The sequence below is a fragment of the Chlorocebus sabaeus genome, chromosome 24 (assembly GCF_047675955.1).
Source record: "Chlorocebus sabaeus isolate Y175 chromosome 24, mChlSab1.0.hap1, whole genome shotgun sequence".
Classification (NCBI taxonomy): Eukaryota; Metazoa; Chordata; class Mammalia; order Primates; family Cercopithecidae; genus Chlorocebus; species Chlorocebus sabaeus.
Window position 1 is genome coordinate 1,693,552 of NC_132927.1, and position 16,018 is coordinate 1,709,569.

The 16,018-nt window shown below is 39.3% G+C and overlaps 1 pseudogene; it reads right to left on the bottom strand.

The window, feature by feature from the left end:
* Positions 1 to 3,498: 3,498 nt before the first annotated feature.
* On the bottom strand, positions 3,499 to 4,434 carry LOC103228748 (glycerol-3-phosphate acyltransferase 4 pseudogene; annotated as a pseudogene).
* Positions 4,435 to 16,018: the final 11,584 nt, after the last annotated feature.

Genomic DNA, 16,018 nt, shown 5'->3' on the forward strand with positions numbered 1-16,018 from the left:
AGCAGGGAGAGCACATGTGTCTTTATGAAGAATTATGCTGAGAGAGGTAATGGATGAGGAAGAAATCTGGGCTTTGGAGGGGGATATGTGATATCTTTTTGAGAAAAATGTTGGAGGAGCAGGAGGGTGTCCTATCGGGAAGATTCATTGGGGGGGCTACAAAGTAGAAGGTTGTTAAACTATTAAATAAGGTGAGAAGCAGATGGATGGAAAGGAAGTAAATTATGAGAAAAGGCTTGACTGAAGTAATGGGGACTGTCCCTGAAGCCTTGTGGCAGTACAGCCCAGGTTAAGTTGCTGAGACTGATGGGTGTCAGGGTCAGTCTAAGTGAAAGCAAAGAGAGACTGGGATGAAGGGTATAAAGGAATAGTAAAGAAAGCATCTTTGAAATCCAGAATAGAATAATGGGTTGTGGAGGGAGGTATTGAGGATAAGATAGTATATGGGTTTGGCACCAGGGGGTGGATAGGCAAGATAATTTGGTTGATAAAGTGAAGATCCTGGACCAGCCTGTAAGACTTGTCTGGTTTTTGGACAGGTAGGATAAAAGAGTTGTCAGGAGAGTTTATAGGCTTTAAGAGGCCATGTTGTAATGGGTAGGTGATAACAGGCTTTAATCTTTTTAAAGCCTGCTGTGGGATGGGATATTGGCATTGAGTAGGGTAAGGGTGATTAGGTTTTAATGGGATGATAAGGGGTGCATGATCGGTCGCCAAGGAGGGAGTAGAGGTATCCCATACTTGTGGATTAAGGTAGGGAGATATAAGGGGAGGATGCGAAGGAGGCTTTGAACTGGGGAAAAGGATGGCAATGAGGTGTGGCTGTAGCCCAGGAATAGTCAGGGAAGCAGATAATTTAGTTAAAATGCCTCGACCTAATAAGGGAGCTGGGCAGGTGGGGATAACTGAAAAGGAGTGCGTAAAAGAATGTTGTCCAAGTTGGCACCAAAGTTGGGGAGTTTTAAGAGGTTTAGAAGTCTGGCTGTCAATTCCCACAATGGTTATGGAGGCAAGGGAAAAAGGCCCTTGAAAAGAAGGTATTATGGAGTGGGTAGCCTCCATATTGATTAAGAAGGGGACAGACTTACTCTCCACTGTAAGAGTTACCTGAAGCATCTGTGATGGTCTAGAGGCTTCTGAGGTGATCAGGCAGTGTCAATCTTCAGCCACTAAGTGGGAAGGAGTCAGTCAGAGAGCCTTGGACCAGAGTTCCAGGGGCTCTGGGAGTGGCTGCCGGGTGAATTGGACAGTCTGATTTCCAGTGGGGTCTCGCACAGATAGGATGCAGCTTAGGAGGAATCCTGGGCTATGGGCATTCCTTGGCCCAGTGGCCAGATTTCCAGCACTTGAAGCAAAATTCTTTGGGAGGAGGTCCTGGACAAACATCTGGTCACTGCGGTTTAGGCATTTTGAAGTTCTGGTGTGCTGGAGATGTGGCTGGGGTTTCTTTCACAGCAGAGGCAAGTAATTGCAACTCAGAAATATGTGGCCACTTCGCTGCCTCTTTTCTTGTATTGTACACCTTGAAGGCAAAGTTAATTAAGTCCTGTTGTAGGGTTTGAGGGCCGGAATCTAATGTTTGGAGCTTTTTCTAATGTCTGGAGTGGATAGGGTAATAAAATGCATGTTGAGAATAAGACGGCCTTCTGGACTCTCTGGGTCTAGGGTGGTAAAGCATCTAAGAGTTGTTGCCAAATGGGCCATGAATTGGGCTGGGTTTTTATATTTGATGAAAAACAACCTAAATGCTAACTGATTTGGGAGAGGTCGGATAAAGAAAAAGGAGCATTAATCTTGACTATACCTTCAGCTCCAACCACCTCTGTAAGAGAAAATTGTTGGGCAAGTGGGGGGAGGGCTAGTCATGGAATGAAACTGTAAGCCAGACTGGGTGTGAGGAGGGGAGGTGATAGAAGGATTATAGGGTGGGGGAGTAGAGGCTGAGTAAGAATTGGGACCTGGCTCGGCTTGGTGAGGAGCAGCCTGGGGAGGAGGGGAGAGGTCATATGGGTCCGTAGAAAAGGAGGATTCAAAGGACTCAGAGCTTGGGGTGGAGAACAAAGGAACAGCAGGAGAGAAGAAAGATTTGGGATAAGTCCCATTGGGAGCAGAGACTAGGGAGGGACCGATGTGTAAAAGAATGGCTGGATATCAGGCACCTCAGACCATTTGCCCATTTTTTGACAAAAATCATCCAGGTTTTGTAAGATGGAGAAATCAAAAGTGCCATTTTGTGGCCATTTGGAACCATTGTTGAGTTTGTATTGGGGCCTAGCAGTATTGCAGAAGCAATACCGAATAAAGCATTCAGGTTTTAGGTCAGGTGTGAGTTGAAGAGGTTTTAAGTTCTTGAGAACACAGGCTAAGGGAGAAGAAGGGGGAATGGAGGGTGGAAGATTGCCCATAGTGAAGGAGGTAAGTTTAAAGAGAAAAGTAGAGACACTGAGAAGGGGGTGGTGAGCAGCCCTGGGTTGCAATGTGGATGGGCAGTCAAAGCAGGCATTCCCACAATTGACTTAGGAAATGTGGGTGAATGTGTCCCCACGGTGTTCAGACACCAATGGAATGGGGGTGAATGATCAAGGCAGGCATCCCCATGATGATCAAACACCAAGGGAAGACTGTCTTCCTGAGTCCGTGACGAGCACCGGAGTTTTGGGTCCACAGATAAAATGTGTCTCCTTTGTCTCTACTAGAGACGAAAAATAACTTGAATTGGAAGGACAGGGAGATTGAAGGGTAGTGAGAGAGACTGGAAAAGAGAATGAAAAGACCACTTACCTGATTTGAAATTGGCGAGATGTTCCTTGGGCTGGTTGGTCTGAGGACCTGAGGTCATAGGTGGATCTCTTCATAGAGTGAGGGCAAGGACAGGGGACGGGTCTCCTGTAGGAGTTTCCCTGTCCTGGGTCTTCAGCACCAAATATCATGGGCGTCTGTATGAAGAGACCACTAAACAGGCTTTATGTGAGCAATAAAGCTTTTTAATCATCTGGGTGCACGCGGACTGAGTCTGAAAAGAGAGTCAGCAAAGGGAGATGGGGTGGGGCAGTTTTATAGGGTTCGGGTAGGTAGTAGAAAATTACAGTTAAAGATGGTTGTTCTCTTGTGGGCAGTGGCGGGGTTCACAAGGTGCTTGGTGGGGAGCTCCAGAGACTTATTGTCCAGGAGAACGAATGTCACAAGGTAACGTCATCAGTTAAGGCAAGAACTAGCCATTTTCAACTTTTGTTGTCCTTCAGTAGCTCAGGCCATCTGGATGTATACGTGCAGGCTTGGACTCAGAGGCCTGACATCTCCAATGACTTATTGTAAAAGAAACAAGTCATCTTATCCTGGGTTACGACACCCAGCAGCATCCATTCATACTGCCAAGGGCAGGTAGCGCCGTGTGCATAGGGATCCCACTGCACTTGGTGAAATCCAGAGTCCTGGGATCCAGAGCAGCCCAGGGAGCCCTGGAGTCTGGAAAGGAGGCAGCAGTGGAGGCAGCGGCAGGAACTCCAGCTCCTGGCCTGTGATCACTCCTCACAATGGCCCCAGCCAGCTCGAGGCAAGCTCATGAGCGGCTCCTGTCCTTGTGATTCCTCACAATCATCTTGCTGTATAGCTTCTGCTGCTCCTCCTTGAACATGTCCTTCACCTTCTCCCTCTTCAGGCCCCCATCCCACAGCAGGTCCACAAGTTCTCCCTGCCTGGCAATGGCAGATTTTACCCTATTTGCAAACTGGATGGCATCTTCATCTGCCCCTCTGGTCATGGGAGGCAGGTACTACATGCTGCAGAAAATGGCCCAGCTTGTCATCATTCACCGCAGGTACATCACCATCCCTTATTTGCTGCTGTTCCAGAAGGCATCGCCAAATTGATGGTCATACTTGATAGCAACAGGGTAAACTGTGGCTCCAATTTCAAAACTTCCCTTTTTGGACATCATCACCGATGTATTATTGATGCAGGTTCCTTCTGGGAAGATGAGGATAGACTTTTATCTTGCACTTCTTCAGTCAGTCTCTTAGCCACCAGGCGGCGATCCTTCACTTCCAAGCGCCCAAACCTAATGTGTGGGTAAGTCTTCACCATGGCTCTCTGAATCAAACCTACGTGTCCCCCATGAACCTGACCCACCGTGGCATAATAGCCGTCGCTGGCCAAGATGATCACATCGATTGGCGAGGTATGAAGCAAGTATCCCGCCACAGTCGTGCCCACCACTAGAAGGCTAATCCCTGTCAAGGCCAGCGCTATCCTGAGCGGCAGCAGTAAGCAGTACAAAATCAATCCTCCTAACCCCCACAGGACCATAAGCTGAAGGGTGATGTACCTGAAGTTATAATGGGTTCTGCTCAGCAGGTTCCAGGACTCCAATTCCTCTGCTGAGGATTTCTTTGTCACCTCATCATCTATAATGGTCTCCATTCCTTTCTGGCAGAAGTAGAAAATGTCAGAGAGCTGGAAATGTGGAGTTTTGTCCAGAGCCTTACTACTGCCACTTTGATGAGTCTCTTTGATGTCGTCTTCTAGTGAAGTGGGATCCTTTGCGATATTTCTGTTGGTGTAGGGCTTCTAAAGCTGGTGCTGCTTCTCATTGGCTCCTTGCCAGAAGTTGGTTTTTTGAAAAGATTAACAAAATAGATAGACCACTAGCCAGACTAATAAAGAAGAAAAGAGAGAAGAATCAAATACATACAATAAAAAATGATAAAGGGGAGACCACCACTGATCCCACAGAAATACGAACTACCATCAGAGAATACTATAAACACCTCTATGCAAATAAACTAGAAAATCTAGAAGAAATGGATAAATTCTTGGACACATACACCCTCCCAAGACTAGACCAGGAAGAAATTGAATCCTTGAATAGACCAATAACAAGTTCTGAAATTGAGGCAGTAATTAATAGGCTAGCAATCAAAACAAGCCCATGACCAGACAGATTCACAGTCGAATTCTACCAGAGGTACAAAGAAGAGCTGGTACCATTCCTTCTGAAACTATTCCAAGCAATAGAAAAAGAGGGAATCCTCCATAACTCATTTTATGAGGCCAGCATCATCCTGATACCAAAACCTGGCAAAGACACAACAAAAAAAGGAAAATTTTAGGCCAATATCCCTGATGAACATAGATGCAAAAATCCTCAGTAAAATACTGGCAAGAAAATCCAGCAGCACATCAAAAAGCTTGTCCACCATGATCAAGATGGCTTCATCCCTGGGATGCAAGACTGGTTCAACATATGCAAATCAATAAATGTAATCCATTACATAAATAGAATCAATGACAAAAACCACACGATTATCTCAATAGATGCAGAAAAGGCCTTTGACAAAACTCAACACCTCTTCATGCTAAAACCTCTCAATAAACTAGGTATTGATGGAAAGTATCTCAAAAGAAGAGATATTTTTGACAAACCTATAGCCAATATCATACTAAATGGGCAAAAGCTTGAAGCATTCCCTTTTAAAACTGGCACAAGACAAGGATGCCCTCTCTCACCACTCATATTTAACATAACATTGGAAGTTCTGACCAAGACAATCAGCAAAAGAAAGAAAGAAAGCATATTCAAATAGGAAGAGAAGAAGTCAAATTGTCTCTATTTGTAGATGACATGATTGTATATTTAAAAAGCCATATCATCTCAGCCCCAAATCTCCTTAAGCTGCTAACAACTTCAGCAAAGTCTCAGGATACAAAATCAATGTGCAAAAATCACAAGCATTCCTAAACACCAATAACAGACATACAGAGAGCCAAATCGTGAGTTAACTCCCATTTACAATTGCCACAAAGAGAATAAAATACCTAGGAATACAACTTACAAAGGATGTCAACGACCTTTTCAAGGAGAACTACAAACCACTGCTCAAGGAAATAAGAGAAAACACAAACAAATGGAAAAACATTCCATGCTCATGGCTAGGAAGAATCAATATTGTGAAAATGGCCATACTGCCCAAAGTAATTGATAGATTCAATGCTATCCCCATCAAGCTACCACTGACTTTCCTCACAGAATTAAAAAAAAATTACTTTAAATTTCATATGGAGCCAAGAAAGAGTCCATATAGCCAAGACAATCCTAAGCAGAAATAACAAAGCTGGAAGCATCATGCTACCTGACTTCATATTACCTGACTTCAAACTATACTACAAGGCTACAGTAACCAAAACAGCATGGTACTGGTACCAAAACAGATATAGAGACCAATGGAATGGAACAGAGGCCTTAGAAATAACACCACACATCTACAACCATCTGATCTTTGAAAAACCTGATGAAAACAAACAATGGACAAGGATTCCCTATTTAATAAATGGTGTTGGGAAAACTGGCTAGCCATATGCAGAAAACTGAAACTGGACCCCTTCCTTACACCTTATACAAAAATTAATTAAACGTGGATTAAAGACTTAAATGTAAGACCTAAAACCATAAAAACCCTGTAAGAAAACCGAGGCAATACCATTCAAGACATAGGTATGGGCAAAGACTTTATGACTAAAATACCAAAAGCAGTGGCAACAAAAGTCAAAATTGACAAATGGGATCTAATTAAACTAAAGAGCTTCTGCACAGCATAAGAAACTATCATCTGAGTGAACAGGCAACCTACAGAATAGGAGAAAATTTTTGCAATCTATCCATCTGACAAAGGGCTAATATCCAGAATCTACAAGGAACTTAACCAAATTCACAAGAAAAAAACAAACTCATCAAAAAGTGAATGAAGGATATGAAGAAACACTTCTCAAAAGAAGACATTTATGTGGCCAACAAACATATGAAAAAAAGCCTTGATTCTCTTCTAGGGTTTTTATAGTTTTGGGTTTTGTATTTAAATCTTTAATTGATCTTGAGTTGTACATGGCGTAAGGAAGGGGTCCAGTTTCAATTTTGTGCATCTACCTGGCCAGCTTTCACAGCACCATTTATTAAATAGAGAATCCTTTCTGCATAGCTTGGTTTTATCAGGTTTGTGAAAGATTAGATGATTGTGGGTGTGTGGTCTTATTTCTGGGTTCTCTATTTTTTTCCATTGGTCTATGTGTCTGTTTTCATGCCAGTACCATGCTGTTTTGGTTATTATTGCCTTGTAGTATAGTTTGAAACCAGGTAGCTTGATGCCTCCAGCTTTGTTCTTTTTGCTTAGGATTGTCTTGGCTATTTGGGCTCATTTTTGGTTTCATATGAATTTTAAAACACTTTTTTTTTTTCTAATTCTGTGAGGAATGCTAATGGTAATTTAATGGGAATAGCATCAAATCTATAAATTGCTTTGGGCAGTATGACCATTTTCATGATGTTGATTCTTCTATGATGTTGAACTTCCTGAGCATGGAATGCTTTCCATTTGTTCGTGTCCTCTCTGATTTCCTTGAGCAGTGGTTTGTAGTTCTCTTTGAAGAGGTCCTTCACTTGCCCTGTTAGCTATATTCCTAGGTATTTTATTATTTTTGTGGAAATTGTAAGTGGAACATCATTCACAAGGCACAAGAAACAGGCTTTCTTTTTGACTGTTGTTGGTGTATATGAATGCTATAGATTTTGTATCCTGAGACTTTGCTGAATTTGCTTATCAGCTTAGGAAAGTTTTGGGCTGAAAGGATGGAGTTTTCTAGATGTTGCATCATGTCATCTGCAAATAAAAACAGTTTGACTTCTTCTCTTTTTATTTAAATACCATTTGTTTCTTTTTCTTGCCTGATTGCCCTGGCCAGAACTTCCAATACCATGTTGAATAGGAGTGGTGAAAGAGGACATCCTTGTCTCGTGCCTGTTTTCAAGGGCTACGCTTCCAGCTTTTGCCTTTTCTTGGCTGTGGGTTTGTCATATATGGCTCTTATTAGTTTGAAGAATGTTCCTTCAATACCTACTTTATTTAGAGTTCTTAACATGAAGGGATGTTGAATTTTATCCAAGCCTTTTCTGCATGTATTCAGATAATCATGTGGTTTTTGTCTTTAGTCCTGTTTAAGTTATGAATCACATTTATTTATTTGCATATGTTGAACCAACCTTAGGGATAAAGCCCACTTGATCATAGTGGTTAAGCTTTTTGATGTCTGGTGGATTCAGTTTGCCAGTATTTTATTGTGGATGTTCGCATCGATGTTTATCAGGGTATTGGCCTGAAGTTTTCTTTTTTTGTTATATCTTTGCCAGGGTTTGGCCAGGATGATGCTGGTATCATTGAATGAGTTAGGAAGGTGCCTCTTTTTTAATTTTTTGGAATAGTTTCAGTAGAAATGGTACCAGTTTTTTATACCTCTGGTAGAATTTAGCTGTGAATCTGTCCGGTCCTGGAGTTTTTTTGTTTGGTAGACAATTTATTAGTGAATGGCTGCTTTCAATAGCAGAGTTGAGTAGTTGCAACAGAGATGCAAAGACAGTATGGCTTACAAAGCCTAAAATATTTATCTTCTGGCCTCTGATCACATTCCATTATATTCATGTATAGTGATCAAATGCAAAGAATAGGTGTCAAATATTTGCTTGAAGTTTTATAAAGTTTTCCTCTGGTCCACAATGGAAACTAAATATAATAAAGCAAAATAAAATTAATTTTAAAAACAAAATGTTTGATTTGTATAGTATTAAATAAGACAAAATTTTTGGCTGATTTTATTTTTATTTCTATCTGGACACTTGTGCACTAACAACTCTGGGATGCCATGTGACTTGATGTGAACTTTGAAGATTCAATAACAATGTTCCTTATCATTAATAATGAACATAGTCTCTCCTCTTATGCACGGGAGCCATTACTTTACAATATTTTTTATTCCTCTTGTATTCTCAGTGGCTTTAACCTTAAATGCATGGATGATCTCATAGGTAAACTAACAAAACTGAGAGATCCTTTTGCATGTTGGATTGTAAATTAGATACAGAACATATCAATTGTGCCTCTTATCCAAATTAAAATAAGCATGAAGAATACAGAAGAAACAATTAAAAAATTGAATGCTGAGAAAATACTTGATATTTATACCCCCAATCAATGACATCATTCAACTATAATTATAAATCCACAATCACACAAGTAATGTCTGCTATGAGTTATCTCCTTTGACAGAAGCATTATAGAGCTATTTAAGAACTTCACTCAGATGCATAATATGTGTATCTTTGAAAAAGTGTGGTATTTATTTTCATTGTATTATGACAGCCTACCCATATGATTATGCATTACGATTATTCTCCTTTTTGGAGCCTTCTCACACTTTACAAAATTAACGTGGTGTATCCTTCATCACCATTTTCTGAAAATAGAGTATTTTCAATCAATGGACCTAGCCAAAAATTATATTCTTTGACATTTTTTAAATCTTGGCAGAATTGAGTGCTTTATTTTTTTCTTTTGATTTAAATAAACAAAACAGAAGAAAAAGAAAAAGAAAACCAAAAAAACCACCTGTCAACAAAGTAATTAGGATGTCAAAAATAAAAGCTTTATTCTTAATCATTACAGAAATGCTGAGGGGTGTTTAATTTAGAAGTCAGATATTTTGAAATGAAAAATCTTAGCATTTTGTGGAAATTCATACTTGCCTTGTGATTTTCCATTTATCTCCTCCCCTCTTGCATTTGAGTCATAGAAGAACTATATGAGCTATCAGGCATTTCTTTCCAAGGCTTCTTTTTTTTTTTTTTTTTTTAATTGATTTGCTCTTCTTTTGGGTAAATAGGTCTAGAAATGAAAGGATCTAAGAAAAGAAATATTAGATTCAAGAAAAATACTGTTAAAAACTGAGTTAATATTTGAAATGTATTGCAAGTAAAATTTGGAATTGGTCTTAATCCTCCAGTTGTTGCCTCCTGTTCATCTCTGCCTGGGCAGGCTGGCCTTCATTTGTTTAGAGATTGGCATGATGGATGAGCTGGTACTAGGTCAATGTGTTTAAGTAAAACCTGGGAGTTCCTGGGTTAGCGAAATACAATTCATGTAAAGCCTTGGGAACATCCAGCAGTTGTATTGCTATTTGCCTTATCAAGGGGACTGATTGACCCAAATGACATCCAATTTTTATTTTAGAAAGAGGAAAAGAAATAATTTGAGGGCATTCTCCCAAACTTTGAACTTGATTCTCATTCAAACAGAATACATTGAATTTCTTTCCAGAAAATAGTAACAGAAACACATGGAGAATTTATGGTGAGGAGTACTCTAGGCTCCAGATTCATTACAGAGTTTCCCGTCTGGCCAGAAATGACAAATAGAATTACCTACATTTCACAGGCAAGAAAACAGAAGTAAGGACAGAATAAATGATTTGGGCAAATGGAAAGGAAGGAAATTGAGCTTCAGTTTTCTGGCATTCTTTGTTCTGCCCTAGAATAGTAAACCTTCAATTGTTTGAAGATGTTGTTTTGTTTTTGTTTACACAGTCCAGAGGCTACAGAATACATAAACTTTACAACATCCTCACATGGACATCTAGTCAATGGTTAAAAACCTGTAGTGGGGTAACTCATTTAATTTTGGTACGCTTTTGACTATAAGAAGATTCCTCTTCAGATTAACTATAATTTCCCTCTTTTATCTTCCATTCACTTGTTGTAATAGTTCTATTCTTTGGAGTCATGTGGAACAAAATCTAACATCTGTGTTACATCCAAGCCATTCAAATATTTGAAGGTAGTAATCATATTATCTTTGGATTAAAATGTCTTATGTCCTTTGATGTTTCTTCAACAAGTGTGATTTTAAGGCCCATCCTTACTCTGATCTATCTTCTAGGTTTAGTTTTTTTCTTTTAACTAAAATCTGTTAAAGAAAATGCAAAGCCTAAAACAAAAATGCAATAATTTAACTATTATTTGATCATGAAAGAGTTGACACAAATTCCTTCATTCTAGATTGTATGCTTCTGTGAATTTAGCCTAGGCTCACTTTTTTTTTGAAGCATCACATTACTTAAACTCAGTTTATGGTAAATTAAAATCCTTAAGACCTTATCATATATAATGTTGCTGTTTTATATATTACCTCATCTTTTCAGGTAAGGTTGCTTTTCCAGTCTAAAATGCACATACACTTTACTATGTTAAATTTAATCTTATTAAACCCAATGTTTTGATTCAGTCTAACAGACATTTTGGAAGCTATTTTGTTTTTATGTTTTAGAGACAAGGTCACACTACGTTGCTTAGGCTGGAGTGCAGTGGCCATGCAGATATGCAGCCATAGAGCACTGCAGCCTTGAACTCCTGTGTTCAAGGGATCTTCCTGCTATGGTTTGGATATTTGGCCCCTCTAAATATCATGCTGAAATTTGGTCTCCAGTGTTGAAGGTGGGGCTGAATGGGAAATGTTTGGGTCGTAGGGGTAGATCCCACATGGATAGATTAATGCCCTCCCTGGGGAAGGGGGAGTGACTGGATCTATTAGTTCCCACTAGATTTCCCTTGAGAATTGGTTGTTGAAAACAGCCTAACCCTCTTCCTTTCTCTCTTGCCATGTGATCTATATATACCAGCTCTCCTTCTCCCTCTGCGACAAGTGGAAGCAGCCTTAGGCTCTCACCAGAATGAAATGCTGGTTTCATGCTTCTTGTACAGTCAGCAGAACCATGAGTCAAATAAATCTCTTTTCTTTTTAAATCATCCAACCTCAGGTATTCCTTTATAGCAACACAAACAGGCTAAAATGCTCCCATCTTAGCCTTCTGGGTAGTTCGGACCACAGGCCTGTGCCATCTCATCTAGCTAAATTTTACAGTTTGATTGTAATGTCTAGCATGCACTTTATCCATTTTGAGCCTTGTGTTATCTGCGAATGTGATGACTATGCCCTCTATGTCACCATCCAAGACTTTGGAAATCATTTTGCATGGTAGACGACTAAGGGAAAATTCTCTCCTTCCTAATCTGTATCCATTGCTTGGTACCATTTTAGTCTGGATATTTAAAAATTGTAATTCTCCATCTAAAATGCCTTATTTCCAAGTCCAAATCTCTTAATCTTTTGTTAAGGCCATTGTTAGTGACCTCTGAATCCCTTGCTAAAGTCCAGGCATATCATGCTTATGTTTGCTATGCTTTCTGCATCCTAAGGTTATTCAATCTAATAATTCTTTTTAAGAAAGAAATTAGATGCATCAGCCATAACTTGTTGATAATGAACCTAAATTGAGTCTGGTAGTCCTAACTCTAGTCCTAACTCTAGTCTCCATAAAGTGAAACTTTATGGAGAGTGAAACGTAGTAAAGACTCAGTGAAATGCATTAGTCATGGCTCAAATATGACCTGAAGCTTTGAGCTTTCATGGATTATTCAGCCAACTACTAAAATATTTTATTTTATATGGTTTGAATCAGGAGAAAATTAAGCTAATAAGACAAGTATTTTAAAATAATTTTAGTGAGGAGCTCAAAATTTTTCTGGGTATTGAAATGCTGTATTCCAATTATCTAGAAATATAATATCAACATCTGGATCAGAATTTCTTTATACTGCAGAGCCACACATCCATTAAGAAAGAACAGACTGATTAAATCTAGGAAATCTCTCTCACCAACAAGAAGTTTATTGAATAATTTTTTGAAAAGAATAAGAGGAAATGTATTAATTAGCCAGAAAAGGATTCCTATTGTGTCTGGAGTTGGTTCCTTCTGGCAGGTTCATGGTCTTGCTGACTTCAGGAATGGAGCCACAGACCTTCGCAGTGAATGTTACAGCTCTTAAAAATGGCACGGACCCAAAGAGTGAGCAGCAGCAAGATTTATTGTGGACAGCAAAAGAACAGAGCTTCCACAGCGTGGAAGGGGACCTGAGCAGGTTGCCGCTGCTGGCTGGGGATGCCAGCTTTTAGTCCCTTGTTTGCCCCTGCCAGGTCCTGCTGATTGGTACATTTTACAGGGTGCTGATTGGTTCATTTTACAATCTCTAGCTAGCCACAGAGTGCCAATTGGTGCACTTTTACAGAGTGCTGATTGGCGCATTTTACAAACCTCTAGCTAGCCACAGAGCACAGATTGGTGCATTTTATAATTCTAGCTACAGAGTGCTGATTGGTGCATTTTACAATCCTCTTGTAAGGCAGAAAAATTCTCCAAGTCCACACCGGACCCAGAAGTCCAGCTGGCTTCATCTCTTACTATTATCAGCCTTTACATTTCCAAAGGTATGGGGGGATTATTGTCTTTATTTAGTTTTTATTTGCTTATTTTCCTCTGACTCAGCAGATGATTGCTCTGTTCTAGCAAACATGTGCGTCTTGAACTATCAACGAAAAACAAAGAGTATATGAATTTTGGAAGAATTCTTAGATGTCATAAAGTTCAATTTTCATCTAGGTGGCATCTTTCTCTATGATATTCTTGACAGATGGCCAGTCAGTCTTTACCCAAATGCCTGATTGATATAGTTTGAGTGTGTGTCCCCACCCACATCTCATATTGAAATATAATCTCCAATGTTGGAGGCGGGGCCTGGTGGAAGGTTATTGGATCATGGGGGCAGATTTCTCATGAATGGTTTAGCACCATCCCCCTTGGTACTGTCCTTGTGATAGTAAGTTCTCTTGAGATCTAATTGTTTAAAAGTGTGGAAGGTTATTGGATCATGGGGGCAGATTTCTCATGAATGGTTTAGCACCATCCCCTTTGGTACTGTCGTTGTGATAGTAAGTTCTCTCGAGATCTAATTGTTTAAAAGTGTGTAGCACCTCCTTCTCACGCTCTTATTCCTGCTCTGGTCATGTAATGTGTCTGCTCCTTCTGCCATGATTGAATGTTTTCTGAGGCCTCACCAGAAGTTGAGCAGATGCCAGCATCATGCTTCCTGTGCTGACTGCTTAGCTGTGAGCCAATTAAACCTCTTTTACTTATAAATTACCCCATCTCAGGTATTTCTTCATTGCAATGCAAGAATAGACTGATACACTCATGTAACAGGGAACTCATTATCAATAAAGAAACTACTCTAAACATTAAAAAGTTTAAGGTTTAAGTATTAAAAAGTTTTTAAAAATAATATTTAGAAAATATACCTTCCTGTGGCTTTCAGCTTTTACTCTTGGTCTTGTCTTTTGTGTGAAAATAAAATAAGTATAGTCTTTCCTCTACCTGGCAACTCTTCAGATTTTTAAAGGTGACTATCTAATTGAAAAAATTGTTTGATATTCCGATATGAACTGTAGATCTCTTCCCTCTGCCTAGGCCAGGGAAAAGGGAGAAGCGGTGGTATGAAACTCCCACAGGAAGGCATAGTCATAAGATGGTTGAATTAGAAATCAAAGGACTTGCAATCTACTCTAAGTTCTTCATTTAAATACGATTTGAGAGTCTCTCATATCTATGCCTCAGCTTCACCATCTGTAAAATGAGACTCATGATATTTTTCCTAAATATAGAATAATGCTATTGAGATGTAATGAAAGAATGAATGTTAGAGATCTCTATAAAGATCACATATTTTGTAAATATAAACACTTAAGACTTTAGATGAAAAAAATAAGCAACAGAAGAAGCTATATCTGCACCTCTGGTCAGTCATCAGCATTCTCTGTCTCCACTTGTTTTGCTTTCTCAATGCCTGGTACAAAGGATTTGTTTCCTCTGAATCCCTCTTTCCTAACTACAACTCCTCCTTTATTATTTTCGTCGATGAGTCTCCTTTGCTCAGTTTTTCTTTGACTCTCGGCCCAGATCCTGAAAGTCCTTCTTTTAATTGCTCTGCTCTTCATCCCCTTATCCCTCAACTGTCATATTTTTATTAGGAAAATAATTTTTAAAATTTCAAATCCTAACTACTATTCTGTCTAGTTCTATTCTGCTTCATTATGGTTTCAGTGTTCACAAATACATTAAATCCCTAATTAAAATGAAATAAAATACAAGCTTCTTTTGGGTTTGCCATATATCACCTTATTCTTTCTTCTCTTCAAACCGCTTACTCTTGCTTTATAATCCTTGCTCCAAATCCTCCTTTTATGTTACCAAAAAAAAAAAAAAAAAATCAAATACCTAGGCCTCCTCCTGCTAAGGAGGATTTCTAGTCTACTTATTTCTAGTTTTTTAGCCTCGGTAACTCCTCAATACCTAGTTCCATTTCCAATTTGAATCAGTCTTTCTATAAGAATAATTCTGCACTCATCTTTTAATCTGCATACTATGAATACAACCAAAGGGGTTTAAAAAATAAAAACCAAAATGCTTTTAGGATTGGTGGAGAGAAGTGACTGTATGTTGGGGACTCTGAATCTTTTTGTTTAAGAAGTGCCAAATCTGGGCACCTGGGTGTAACATTTAGGATGACCCCAAGTTATTCAGGTCTTACTTCCTATAGTCACTTCAAAGGAAGAAATAAAGGCCAAGGCAAAAAGGAAAAAAGTGTGTGTCCTAGCAGACAATATGTTTTTCCTCCCATAATATCATTACTTGTGATGGTAATCACATTGCTCCGAAAAGAAAACAGATTTCCATTTTATTTTATGGTCCTAATGAATAGATCTCCATTTATGCTGCCACAGAGTCATTTCAGGGTATGGGCTTTTCTTTTTCAGAGTAGTTAGAATAATGGATGATCTTTTCTGCAATTACTTGGGTGTAATTAAATCTGTGGATTTTGCTGACTACTCTAACAGTTGAGCACTGAAGCTTATTCCTGGAGGTTTATTATATCAATTGAATGGCAACTCTCCTGCCTAGCTACGCCCCCATAGATGTGTTTATGAATTTATGGTTCATAGTACCTTTTCAGAACATACTGTTTACAGCTGAGATGAATTAGGAAGGAAAGAGGAAGCGTATTTCTACAGAGAAGTACTCTAGTTGTACTTTTCTTATGTCTGGGTAAGGCAGAGACCTGAAGAAGTTTTATGTAAGATGAATCTGCTTAGACAGGCTGAAAACAGGTGTCCCTCTAAGGGGAAATAGAACATCTGGCTGACCAAAAGCTACATGATGTAGAAACTTTGTCCTATTCATTTTTGTATAACTGATACCTAGCATGGAGATTAGTATTTACAAGGTTCTCAATAAGCAATGATTGACCTGAGTA